Source organism: Anabrus simplex, chromosome 10 (genome assembly GCF_040414725.1).
Source record: "Anabrus simplex isolate iqAnaSimp1 chromosome 10, ASM4041472v1, whole genome shotgun sequence".
In the NCBI taxonomy this organism is placed as follows: domain Eukaryota; kingdom Metazoa; phylum Arthropoda; class Insecta; order Orthoptera; family Tettigoniidae; genus Anabrus; species Anabrus simplex.
This window is the reverse complement of record NC_090274.1, coordinates 76,417,017-76,431,360: the sequence shown is the minus strand read 5'-3', so window position 1 is coordinate 76,431,360 and position 14,344 is coordinate 76,417,017. Positions and strand designations below refer to the sequence as shown.

Sequence of the window (14,344 nt, the reverse complement as noted above, 5' to 3'; positions counted from 1 at the left end):
CTGGTCGCATAGCCCGTTGGGCCATTAGGGTTTCTGCGTTCCAATTTGATGTAAGACATATCAGAGTATCTGAAAATGTTGTCGCGGATGGACTAAGCCGCATGTTTTCTCATGATGTGGAGACCGCCGAACAGGATTATAGTTCTTCTCTTCCCACGCCCATACCTTCGGGCATTAATGCCATTCTAACTGATGCCCCCATGTTGTTCAGGGATATTGAAAAACGTCAACGTGAAGATCGTGTTCTGGCAACTAATTGAAACCCTTTCTTCTGGGGAACATGTGTCCCTTATTTGTTGAGGAGCGGAGTTTTGTGTTGCCAGTCGAGGCATGACCAAAAGATGAAAGTTGTGGTTCGAGCTGTTCTTGTACCTATGATCTTCAAGTACTATCATGAGTCCCCATTAGGGGGGCATTTTGGCATCTTCAAAACTCGAGAAAAGATCCGAGAGATGTTTATCTGGAAAGGTATGGACGGTGAAATTCGTGAATTGATAAAATCTTCTAAAACGTGTTTGCTTAGTAAGCCCAGCTTGTCCACTTAGCTAGGAACGCCTCTATATAGACGACGTCGGACCCTTCCCCCAATCAAAGGGGAACGCCATAAAATTCATTCCAGTGTGTGTAGATCGTTTCACAAGTTTTTCCTGGCTATTTCCGACTAAGCTGGCAACCGCTTAGTCCACCATTTCTTGTTTAAATACCATATTTGCTTCTTTTGGTCCTTGCCAATACATAGTTTCTGATAATGCTAATGCATTCACGTCCAACCTCTTCCGTAATTTCTGTTTTGATTTGTCTATATCTCATGTAAATACTTCAGCGTATTATCCATAAACATCTCTGGCGGAGCGGGTCAATCGTAATCTTAGATCGGCTCTCATTGCGTTTCATCATGAAGATCATTCCAGGTGGGATACGTCCCTGCATTGGTTGGCCCTTGCTTTAAATTCGGCGGTTCATGAATCTCACAAGTTCACTCCAACTTCTCTGATGTTTAAATTTGTGCCCAACACACCGCTCTCCAGTCTTTGGTCATTCAATGATATTTTACCAGAGACAATAAATCCCGATAATATTAGAGATCTATGGAAAAAGACTAAGCACAACTTGAAGGTTTCTCATAAAAAGGTTAGGGAATGATATGATCGTGGACGGAGGCCCACCAATTTAAAAGTCGGAGATCAAGTCATGGTTAGGAATTTTGTTCCCGCGGGCAAGCATGCCATCAGATTTCATGGGCCGTGCATTATATTGGATTTTCTGACTCCAGTTACATTATTAGTAAGCAATCCAGCCACAGAGAGGATCTTTAGAGTCCACCTCTCTCAGGTAAAGCCTGTATAATTAACGAAAATTTGCCACTAAAATTTAGCAGAGTTTGAAGTTTACATTTTTGTTTAAATTTTCATTCGAGGCCTTCTGCCCCGATTATGCTATTATATTTTGTATATGATCTGTATGTACGATCTTCCCCTCTGGTTTCCCTGCTGTCACTTCATTTGTGGCCATTACCAAGCCCCCGTTTCATGCATATCCACACTATCGGCACTAAAGAACCTTCCACGGCGTCCGCCCCTCCGAATCACCAATAAAGATCGTACTCTCAAGTCTGCAACAATTCTCTCTCGCCGAGATCTTACTGTTTCAGTGCCCCCTCAGCCGTTCGCCGCCGTACTGCAACCGAAGTGGGGTACGGGCATGTCAACGGCGCGCCGGAGTCCTTCTCCCGGCGAAGGCTGGGTGCGGTGAACCTACCGCCAACTCATCTGGGGACTGCACATATACTTCTAATCTGCGGTGTCCATCACCACGACTACCCCTCTCATAGTAGAGGGAGAGGTGTATTTGAGGGTACTTGAGGGGTCTGGGCGCCCTCAACTGGATATCGGCAGCGGCTGCATGTCTTGCCGACAAAACTATCAACATGTGATGAACGTCAACAACTACCTGGACACTCTAAATCTGCATTTAGTAAATGTTGCTATAAATCCACTTCCGAAAAATCTTAGAAATTTTCTTCAACTCGAAATGTTTTTTTTTTAAATTATTTTGTGCCACCCGAAGGAAGGACATTTGGGGTGGGGGAGGTCTGTACCGGGAGGTTCACACCAGCGCCGCGCATTTAAATTCAGAGCCTAAACGAACTCCTCTATTGATGAAACAGTGAAACTACACCACTTAGAACTTTACTCAGAAGATGTCACCACAGAAATATGATGTAATTTTGTTATTGTGCAGTTGCCTAAACTGAGTGAATTAATCCCTGTTTTGTTTGCCATTGATCAAGGAGTTTGGACATTCCTCCACAGATGACACTACGAAAAACTATGATCACGCACCCTGGTGCGAGGTGTGGGAAGTTATAATTTAAAGAAGTTTTGTATTTCTAGGTTTTTGTAACTGAATGATGTTGATTTATTTCTGGGTTGGCAATATTTCCTTTTATTTCCGCCGGTTTTGAATCCAGACAATCACAAATTTCTGTAATTAATTTTCAACCGATCACAGGCTTCTTCTTCGATTCTGAGTGTAACGTTGATATTGGCCAATAAAATTGAGAGAGTGTGGCTGGTTTATTCGTGAAAGATCTCGAACCTTCTCTGAGGGTTTACAAACTGCGGCTTTTCACGTCTCTTGGCCAATTGATCTTCATCTTCTGAGTGTGTGTGTGTGTGTGTGGCAAAGCAGGAGGCGGGCGGCCTCTTTCATCGGTCAGCAGTACACCTACAACGTAATGGCCACATTACATCTTTCTTTCTTGCTACTTCCGCAGTTTAACCCGAGGGAAAGGTCCGAATCATTAACTATGTAACCTACTTTTCTAAAGATGTAACTTTCTCCCGGCTAATGTAAAAATTTCATAAAATCTTTAACTGTAAATCGGGTAGAGAGTGATGTACCCTCTCGAGCTCCCCTTCATCTTGGTTTAAGGTGACTACGTTTTGCAACTGTTTTTTTTTTTTTTTTTTTCCTTTCCGTAATGCATTAATTTATCCTTATACGAGTCACCTTCCTAGTTTGGGAATGGCCCGTGTTTCATCGGCCTAGTGCCCTTTAGGTTTTAAGGGTCCATATCTAGGAGTGCAAGTATTCGCCTACATTCATTTTGTGTACGGGCCAATAATTTACCTGTTATTCTTATCCCACGAAGGCCTAGTAGGTTGGGTATTTAATACGCCTGTAAAAATTAATTCTATATGTAAACAGTAGCTGGAGAGGCCTGTAATTGTAAGTTGAGGTCGCTTCGAGTAGGCTTGGAAAACTGAGAGCCTGTTCGCTCTTTTTCAAGGTTTTGTAAGATTTATGAATGCCTCTTGAAGGCTAGATGTTGTAACTCTGGGAGCAGGTGCTCTTTGAATTAGGGAATTCCTGCCCTTGTATAAATTGTGCTCTTTTGTAAATTTGAGCTAGTAGCTCAGTAAATGTAAAGGTAGGGGCTGAAAATCCAAAGTGTTAAGATTCTGAATTTTGGATTTTTCCCCATCTTGTTTAATGATTGATACTTGTACTTGTAATATTGTCATGAAAAAATTGTTGTGTATGAAGTTCTAAAAATATAACCTTCAGTTTGGTTTTAAATTCAATTCTTGACATTGTAGTTAGACCCATTCACCCCAGCACCTTCTTTAACCTCTTTCTGCTCCACGGTAACCCCGTAACAATTATTATTGAAACTTAACCTTTCTCAGGCTAACTGATGTAAGCGGGTAATAAATCCAAGAGAATTCAATGTCAGATTGATGATACAAAGCTGGAACAGGTCGATAATTTCTAATATTTAGGATGCGTGTTCTCCCAGGATGGTAACATAGTAAGTGAGATTAAATCAAGATGCAGTGAGCTTGCAGTTGCGATCAACTGCATTCTGTAAGAAGGAAGTCAGCTCCCACACGAAACTATTTTCATATCGGTCTGTTTTCAGACCAATTTTGTTTTACGGGAGTAAAATCTGGGTGTAGCCTACTCAGGATATCTTCTTCATAAGTTATATCCCTAAGCACCAGGCGACTACAATTGCTGGTACAAACAGGTGGGAACAATGATAGTAGGGTACTGCGAATGAGAAAATAAAAGTTAAATTAGGAATGAACTCGATAGATGAAGCTGTACGCACAAACCGGCTTCGGTTGTGGGGTCTTATGAGGAGACTGGAGGAGGATAGGTTACCGAGGAAAATAATGGACTTTTTTATGGTGGGTAATAGGAATAGAGAGAGATCAAGACGGCGACGATTAGACTCAGTTTGTAACAGTTTAAAGATAAGAGGTATAGAACTAAATGTGGCCATAGCACTAGTTACAAATAGAGGATTGTGGCGGCGTTTAATAAATTCACGGAGGCTTGCAGACTGAATGCTGAAAGGCATAACGGTCTATAACGAAGATTCTTTACAATTGGCTTTACGTCGCACCGACACAGATAGGTGTTTGTTATGGCGACGTTGCGATAGGAAAGGGCTAGAAGTGGGAATGAAGCGGCCGTGGCCTTAATTGAGGTACAGTCCCAGCATTTGCCTGGTGTGAAATGGGAAACCACGGAAAGCCATCTTCAGGACTGCCGGCGACAGGGATCGAACCCGCTATCTCCCGAATACTGGATACTGGCCGCACTTAAGCGGCTGCAGCTATCGACCTCGGTACTGAGCACTTCAGGCCTGACCAAATTAGTGATAGTCTAAGATACATACTTATCCGGGCCGAGACTGAGAAAGAATGCCTTCCCAAAAGAACTCCCAGCCTATCCCAAGTTACTTCCAGCCATCAGCGCTTAAGGTAATTATCACTTGAGGACTTACATTAAGGTAGTGGCTGATATGCTTTGTTGTTCCGTTTGGATGACATATAAAATAATAATGCTTTGCAGAAATGAAAGGAACAACAATCGAAGGATATTGACACACTCGAACCAAGTAATATCGTATTGTAGGGGGCTGTCAGTGCCATTAATACTGCTCAGATAAGAGCTTTACACACAATATACTCCTATCATAGTTCGGTAGTCCCCATTTTAACTGATAATGTTCTCGTTCGTTATTCAGGGTGCTCAATCTCCGGACGAGGAAAATGGAGACAGCTTTGAACATGCACAGTGTGAAAAGAAAAAGAGAAGTTAAAATTGATAATTAGGAAAATGCAGGTTTCGTTGAGACGTGCGAGAATGATCATTAAAATTTAAGAAGAAGGAATGCTAGGATGAAAAAAGAAGCTATGAAAACTTTACTTCACGACTTGAAATCAAAAAGTTTAATTACAAATTATTGCGCTTTCAGCTTACTGATATTTAAGGCGTTCGACTAAGACACTTATTCAGAGTACAAAATGAAAAGATCCAGGGAACAAAATTTAGACAACATTTCACCAACGTTACACAGTTCAAAGGACAGTACTCAATGCTCACAGTTGGACTGTGATTGCAATGTTTGTTCTTGTCAATTTGTGGTCTGTAAGCGGCTTTAGTGTTATCAAATGTGCAGTATATGATGTTATTATTTTGTGTACAGTATAGTATAGTATAATTAGGTGCCTTGTGCTTCAATAGGAAGAAAAACAGTTTTAACTCCATTCTCCGTCATTCTGTAACGCACTGTTGTGTCGAATGGGCGTGACCTCATGGGCTTCCCCAACCTACAAAGTGGGCCCACTTTCTCAACAGGCTAGTCCATTACTCCATTACTCTTCTCACCTCAGTGGTGGTAACAGGCAAGAGTACTTCATCGGCGAGAAGACAGGGGCGGTGAGATCTCGTAGGTTGGGGAGGGGGAAGGGAGCTGACCAATGGGAGTGACCCGCCCAGCATGGCTGAGACCAATAAGATAGGAGTGGTTCTTACTGCGGGCTCAGTAGCTGTTCGCTCGTGCATGTAGCGACCTGTGTTTGCTAGATAATATATAAACCGGTGTGCTACAGTACTTCAAACACGATAAGGTAAGATGACAATATGTGTCTACTTTTTGATCTGGTGCAGGAGACAAGTGTTCCTTATTCTTTTGGAAAGCGAATAGGTTGGTATCGGTAGCGGAAATATGATGCATGGTCTCCTATAACCTATGTTCTTTTTTAATGTTGGGTTCAGCCCGAAGGCTGGTTTGATCCTCCACAGCTATAACCTATAACGAAGGAAAATGTCAAAACCCCTTGAATATTGAAACAAATAATCTGTAGCAGTCCCGGTACTGTAGGCCAACTGCATAATACAGTGCGAAATTATGTTTCAAAGCCGCTGTAGAAACAGAACACACAGGTGAAATGGCGTATGTATTTTAGTGCCGGGAGTGTCCGAGGACAAGTTCGGGTCATCAGATGCAGATCTTTCAATGTGACACCCGTAGGCGACCTGCCTGCGTGTCGTGTTGAACATGAAATGATGATGAATCGCGACACATACACACAGTCCCCGTGCCAGGGAAATTAACCAATTATGGTTAAAATTCCCGACCCTGTCGGGAATCGAACCCAGGACACCTGTGACCAAAGGCCAGCACGATAACCATTTAGACATGGAGCCGGACTGAAACACCGGTGAAAACCGGCGACGGACTGTCCCGCTGCGATTTTGTAACAACGTCCTCCGACACAAATTTGACCGTGCGAAATGAACAACACGTTAGAAACCAATTCAATACAATAATATTTACAAGGGACCAATGAATTTATCAAGACGTAAATAACGGTAACTAACTAAATAAATAAATAAATACCGGGCGAGTTGGCCGTGCGCGTAGAGGCGCGCGGCTGTGAGCTTGCATCCGGGAGATAGTAGGTTCGAATCCCACTATCGGCAGCCCTGAAAATAGTTTTCCGTGGTTTCCCATTTTCACACCAGGCAAATGCTGGGGCTGTACCTTAATTAAGGCCACGGCCGCTTCCTTCCAACTCCTAGGCCTGTCCTATCCCATCGTCGCCATAAGACCTATCTGTGTCAGTGCGACGTAAAGCCCCTAGCAAAAAAAAAAAAAAAAACTAAATAAATAAATATGCATAGGCCTATATATTCATTATAGACCATTATCCCCTTCAGCATTCACCGTCTTACTAATAAAAAGTCCTTATACAGTTGTTTAACACTTGTATAGTTAAACAGTGAATAAACCCTGTATAAGCGTTTTATATTTTTCTAACTAATAAACGTGGTATACGCATTGTATTACTATACAGCACGTATACATTCGTTCCAAGGCGTAGGAATCTCTTCCTGTAGTTCACTGGCGTTTTTCGCACGTTCACCGCCTTTATGATCGCTTCTGCTGGTTGTCTACGAGCAAAACTTTCCGGAAAGTCGCGCAGTAGCACGGCGTATCGAAAAGGCAGTGTCAACACAAAGTGAGACAGCTGGAAATTGGCTTATACCGATATCAACATTTCTTCAGCTTGCTTGTGTAATGAACGCCGAAAAATAAATGGAAAAGCTTAAGAAAAGTTAAATAGCTCCTAACTGGGATAGTACGGAAAACGTAAGCAATTGTAATTGAATCGGCGAGTAATCAGGGCCGGAACTAGGAGATTTGTCAGGTGGGGCAAAGATCATTTTGCCGCCCCCTATCCCCCGATCCCCCCTCGCTACCCCACCCCCTACCACCAAAATAAAATACCTCCGTAAACTGTTCTTTCAGACGCGACGGTCGAAATTACACACCATATGCAGTCTATACTATTAAGAAGTTTTATTTATGAAATACGCTTATATTTATACACTTATACATATTAATATACACATTACACTTGAAAAACACTTACACATGACTAATACAAATCATTTGTTTATAGTGTAACTCAATTGTAACTACGCAAAAATTTATTATGTATTGTACCTCAAAATTGAATTCGAGCTTTTTTAACTGCAAATGTAGGTCTACTGATGATGTCGTCAAAGTTGATAAGGGATGCTCGTTTGTGTTCAATTCTTATTATACTTAGATTAGAGAGTCTCTCCTGTCCCATTGTACTTTTCATGTAGTTTTTGATTATTCTGAGTTTGCTAAAACTTCGTTCTCCAGATGACACTAACTGGCAAACGTGAGAAACATTCTCAGTGCAGTAGTAATGTTAGGGTAACCTTCCTCTAGTTTATTTTTATAAATAAGACTTAACATTTTTTGATGTGGCTTCCTTTAAATTTTCGTCAACTGATAAAGCGTGGTGCTTGAAACTTTCTATTTCAAATTTGAATTTTTCAATGTTGAGATCAGCAGTGTAGATATTTGCCAATTATTCTGCTTTCATTTTTAGATCTTTTGTTTGCATTTATTTAATTCGAACTCCATTCAAAAATCTAAACTTGCTGCATATGTTGTCCAAAGCCTTAAACCTGTCACTGAGTTCCGTAATCATCCGGTCAATAACCTCTAACTTAGCTACTTGGTACACATTCTGAGTACTTGTCGGAGCTTCATCGCCACATAGCTCATCAGACATTTTTTCGTTTTTTGTTTGTCTTTTTCCTTAGAACTCAGATGGTAGATTACTCATGCTTGCTAAGAATTTACCCTCAGTAATGGCCTCAGATGGAGCAAACTCTCTGCAAGACTTCAAGAGCGTTAAAAGGCCTTGAAGGTTCCGGGCAGCCAAATCTACTGTTACATCTCTTCTTTGCAAAAACTCATTGACATGATTGATATTTTTGAAGAAAGCATCCCAAAAACATGTGAAAAAGATGAAGTCAAGTTTCCCAATATTTTTAAAAAGGGAGCTGGCCTCATTCTTGGTTTGAGGTGTTGAGAGATCGTGGTTTTTAAGATCCTCAAGAGCCTGCACAACTTTACCGTAATGTTTATACACAGCTTCGATCTCATCTAATCCTGCAGACCATCTTGTATTGCTTTCAGGTTTCAATGTCAGTGGCACATATTTTCGGAGAACTTCCCAGCGTGAAGTTGAAGCCGCGAAGAAAGAATACATACTGTTCAAGTTCGGAAAAAATTCTGAGCCTCAATAGTAGCACTGGCCGCATTAGCACCAACTAAATTGAGGGTGTGAGCAGCACATGGGACAAAATGTGCTAGCTCTTTCTCCTGAAGTGGTCTGGACTGAACTCATTTATACTTCCCGGCCATATTTGCCCCATTATCGTAGCATTGGCCTCTACAGTTCACTTAGTTTAGTCCATCTATGTCTAACTTTTTAGGATTTCTTGGCTGAGAACTTCAGCTTTTTGTCACTAACTGGAAAAAAATCAATAAAACTTTCTTCTACCTCCGATATATTAGTTTTGACGTAACGAACTACTTGAGTCATTTGCTCACTGTGGCTGATATCTGGAGTGCAGTCAAATATTAAGGAATAATATTTCGCATCCAAAATGTCTTGTATTATCTTTTGCCTTATGTTATTGGCAATAATTTCAAGGAACTAATCATGTATTTTATGTGAGAAATACGAGATTTGCCCTTTTTCATGCCGCTCAATATGTTGTAGAAGAGGGACATTGTAATGCAATATAAGTTCTACTGTTCAAGAACTTTCCACTGGATGGGTCGCTAAAATCACAGTCTTCTTTAGTTACTTAGAATGGACTCCCTTGCTTTGCTAGGAATAGAATAGCATCGATAACAGCGCAATACCGCCTTCCAGTGAGACTCTTGATGGATCTGGTTTTGGAGTTCTGCATCAATACCTCCCTTTCCTAAACAAGATTCTAAAGCTTTCTACGAACACAAGAAAAGTTTGTGGTTGGATGAATTTTCATGTTCAGGCAATTTTTCACTGAGTTTTCTCCAATTAGAAAGTCCTTTTTCTTTAGCTATGGAAGGCACTTGATTTGATGCTAAGTGTGGAAACAGCCTGCAGGGAACACAATATAGAACTTTCTTACTTTCACTATAGCCTAAACATGATCACTTTACTTTTGCTCCATTTTTGAGAACTTCATAAAAGCAATTTTTGGTTAAGTTACGCCCTTCTCTGCTGCTATTACTTAAATGTTGCTCAATCAGATTTTCAAAGCTCATTTTTGTTATGTAACCCATTTCAGAATCTGAAAAACTCTGCGGCCATGAACTAGGATCCCTAAGATCAAAGGAAAACTCGGACGTTTCTTGAATACCAGTTGTAGGGTCTGGACGAGATAATAATTCATCTTCATTCGCTTCACCAGTAGGACTGAGTTTCTTGCAAAGTTCGACATGTTGCGTGCCTTCCTTTCCAGCTTCAACGTCATCTAAAATATTAAAAGCCGGGGTTAAAATTAAATCAGTAATATGGTATATTACGAAATGAAGTATTAAAAAATTGTCGTAAATTGTCCGATAAGCCACAATTAATTCGTCTCTTCCCTAATGTGCTATAATTTAATTATTGAAATACAAATTAATATTTACCTGATTTTGCTTTTGAGCCTTCATCTTCATTAACATTAGTGTTTTTAAAAATATTTCTAATTTTGGTGTTTGTGACAGCACATCGCTTTCTTTCTCTCTTCCTTCTCTTTGGCAAGTTTTCTATACGCGGCTCCACTAAGTCGTTTCCTGCCATCCATAATTTGGAAACTGATAAAAACGCAGCTCAATGTGTACTAAACAATTCCGTTTTCCAAACGCTGATAAACGATAACACGAATAAATAATCAACACTCCGAACACTAATACTAACTAAATACTAAATGTAAATAAAATAAAACAACTGTCGGTTCGTATCAACACACGCAGACAACAGGGTACGCAGGCTACTCATTATTCATATCAGTAGTAGGCATAACAGTATGAGATTCACTCCAGACCTATGAAGTCTTGTGTCGTGTCTTATAATGAAGAAAATAATTTAACTTAGTATACAGTGTCAGTGTAATAAAGTTGATGAATAGGGCAACAAAATTAAATAAAATAAAACAATATTAATTGTGGTATTATTTTTTTGAAAAATTATATAACTTCTTATTATTTTTAATAAACTTTTCAATTTTTGCCGCCCCCTGAAATCTGCTGCCCGGGGCACGTGCTCCCCCTGCCCCGCCCTAGTTCCGGGCCTGGGCGAGTTGACAAGTGTACACATTCCTAAATCCTTACTTTTCAGGAGAAAGGAAAACCTGTTTTGTAGCTAAAAGAAAGGTTTGATCAAAAAAGTTTCTATTAGGCATTTGTACATCATATTTCTGCGTCTTCAAGTACAAAGTATGGAAATCATATTACGTGCGGTTTTCAAGTTATACCATTTTTTTCTATCGAGGAATATGTCCCTTTATATACGCTAATTTGAGAAAGATCTTTGTAGAGGCAGATAATGTATAATACAGTAAACTCGTAATTTCAGAAGTCTATTAAGTAGTAACACATTATTACACAAAAATACGCCCAACCATCATTTTTTATCGTTATTCATTGTCATTCCGTGAGACAGTTGGAAATGGGCTTATATTGATATCAACATTTCTTCAGCTTGCTTGTGTAATGAACGCCAAAACAGAAATGAAAAAGCTTAAGAAAAGATCAGAAGCTCCTATCTGGGATAGTACGGAAAACACAAGCAATTGTAATTGAATCGGCGAGTTGAAAAGGGTACACATTCCAAAATCCTTACTTTTGAAGGGAAAGGAAAAACTGTTTTGTAGCTTAAAAGAAGGGTCTGATCAAAAAAGTTTCTATTAGGCATTTATACATAATATTTCTGCGTATTCAACTACAAAGTATGGAAATCATATTACGTACGAATTTCAAGTTATACCGTTTTTTATGCAGAGGAATATGTCCCTTTTTAGGGTACTCAAATTTGACAAAGTTCTTTGTAGAGGCAGATAATGTATAGGTAATAACCTCGCAATTTCAAACGTCTATTAAGCTGTAATACATTATTACACAAAAATACGCCCAACCATCATTTCTTTTATAGTCATTCATTGTCATTCCGACTCTTTAGAGTGTTTTACTTTGCGAAGATGTCAAGCCTCCATAACCTCTGAATGGTGTATGCCTTCTATGCTTAAAATATCCTGAAGATCAACGTTATGGCCCATTCTTTCAATGTGTGTTCAATGTTATATGGATAAGTCGAATATTTCACCACGATTATATTACTGTAGACAACAAATACCACGAAAATAAACTGCTCGCTCGTTTCTTTTTCCGCTACTCGCTGCTATACAACGCTTATACAAGGGTCCTGGTCTGTATAAGCAATTAAATGAATAACTGGGTAAAACTTCCGCAAGCGGGCCGGGCATGGCGCGCCTCCCACTCCGCTCGCTGTACGCACGGAGGCTTGGCGGCGGGTGATGCTGTTACCAACTGTTGAGGAAAAGTGACGATACGTTACAACCACTAAATTAACTTTTTTCTTGCCGTGCGGGCAGTATGCGCCGCGGCGATAGTGAAGAGCCTCTCGAAGGGAGTGTGGCCCCCTGTTCTCATGACAGAGCTTGGCCTGGATTTAAAAAGAGTTGAGAAAATGTGACGATATGATACAACCACTAAATTAACTTTTTTCTTGCCGTGCGGGCAGTATGCGCCGCGGCGATAGTGAAGAGCCTCTCGAAGGGAGTGTGGCCCCCGAAGGGAGTGTGGCCCCCGAAGGGGGCCACTGTTCTCATGACAGAGCTTGGCCTGGATTTAAAATGATAGGTTACAGCTACTAAATTACATTTTTTTCTTGACGATCGAGTGTTTATATTTTGCGCGGTGTGGTGTCCCTGTGGCGACCGACCATGCGACCTCTAGCGGGGAAAAAGTTACATAGGCTTCTTCACAGCTGATCGGAGCTGGCCAATGGGAGTAAAGATAATGGTGGCAATTTCTTCCTTCATGCTGTATTACTTTCTGTTTTCCTATAAAAGAAAGGATAGTTTTGGGGGCGGGATGGTGGGATTATAGCAAGCGTAGAGGAAGGATCTCTCCTCTCAGGCACTCCAGGTATTGTAAAACGTTCCTTTTCAATCTTTACTAATGATGACAAATGCCGGCTCGCTTGCGGAAGCGCCACCAATAACTGTAACAGATGTAGGCTATACACAGGAGGTTTATACGCTGTTTATTAGTAACAAATTTCACATAAACGGTGTATAAACCTTGCATAAAAGTTATACACCGTTTATTAGTAAGACGGTCAGTCTACAAGCCTCTGTGAATTTAATAGTTGTAATTTATTCTGTGGCCTAATTTAGTTCTATCTCTCTCATCTTTAAATCATTAGAAACTGAGTCTAACCATCGTCGTATTGGTCACCCTCTACTTCTCTTACTTTCCATAACAGAGTCCATTATTTTCCTAGGTAACCTACCCTCCTCTATTCGCCTCGCATGACCCCAACAGTGAAGCCAGTTGCATCAGGTTCGTCCACACCAAGATGATGTCGTTAACTTTGTTAATAAACACGGTTAATCAACAATGTTCATGAACAATTTGTACTGTTAATAAACAAAATAGAGTGTTCGTAAACTTTTCCTGCATATTGATAAATAAAATATCTTTCATTTTTATGAATGAAACTTTTCATTACATTTTCGTGTTTTCGTAACTTTGGGTTTGCACAAGCACAATGACGAAATTAGAGCATGCAAATTCGTAGTGCGGAATATGATGCTTTCTTATTTCTTCTAAAAGTTTAGAATCAAATCGCAAGCAAAACTTCTAATATACAGTACGGTACTTTTAATTCTGTAACATATTCTTTTAGCTGTGTTCTAATGTAGTTTTAATTCCAGCTTCGCTCCTCGCTGAATAACCTAACCTTTCGTAATCACTTGTATATCATCAAAATAATACTATCCTAACTAAGTTAGGTTAAATGAAGATTTTCTTTATTTCGTACCTTTACCAGTTCATTGAGATTATTGTACGAAGCTTCAAACACCTCGTCACAATAACTGAAATATATTTATTGGATTTTTATAATATTAAAATTGGTAAATACGACTTAACTACGTTACTTATAATAACGTTATGTTTTTTTGCGCTCACTAACTACATTTTATGGTTTTTGGAGACTAGATTACACTTGCGCCTTGTTCAAATACGTTTATATTTTAACATATTCGTGCCTGTAATTCTCATCTCTACTTATCGCGCATACTTAAGTTTAATGTAAATATTTCTCTCAGTTTATTTTATTGAGCGAAATTAGTACTCATCTCCGTAGTCAATGCAAACTCTGTACTGCTTCCAAAGAACGTACATTAAGCCTACGGTACCATATGTTTTCTTCAAAACATGGGACATTTACTGTCAGAACTGTAGTAAAGAAATTAAAATTAGTAGTTATGAAAAATGTACCGAGTAAAACTATAAAACGAGAGTTAACAAAAGATAGAGCACTATTCATTTATGAACATTTGTTTACACCCCTTGATTTAAAAGCGAAACCTTCTTTCAGCTTCGACTGAATGACATCTAAAACATGTCAGTAACAACACTGAAGAGTTC

General features: G+C 39.8%; 1 protein-coding gene across 1 annotated transcript in view; it reads left to right on the top strand.

Annotated features, from left to right (window-relative positions):
* Positions 1 to 5,864: 5,864 nt before the first annotated feature.
* LOC136881920 (beta-alanyl-bioamine nonribosomal peptide synthetase ebony-like) overlaps positions 5,865 to 14,344 on the top strand; it is a 319,523-nt gene continuing 311,043 nt past the window's right edge. The window contains exon 1 of the mRNA XM_067154366.2: positions 5,865 to 5,927. The gene's annotated coding sequence lies outside the window, so the exon portion shown is untranslated. The remainder of the gene's footprint in view (positions 5,928 to 14,344) is intronic.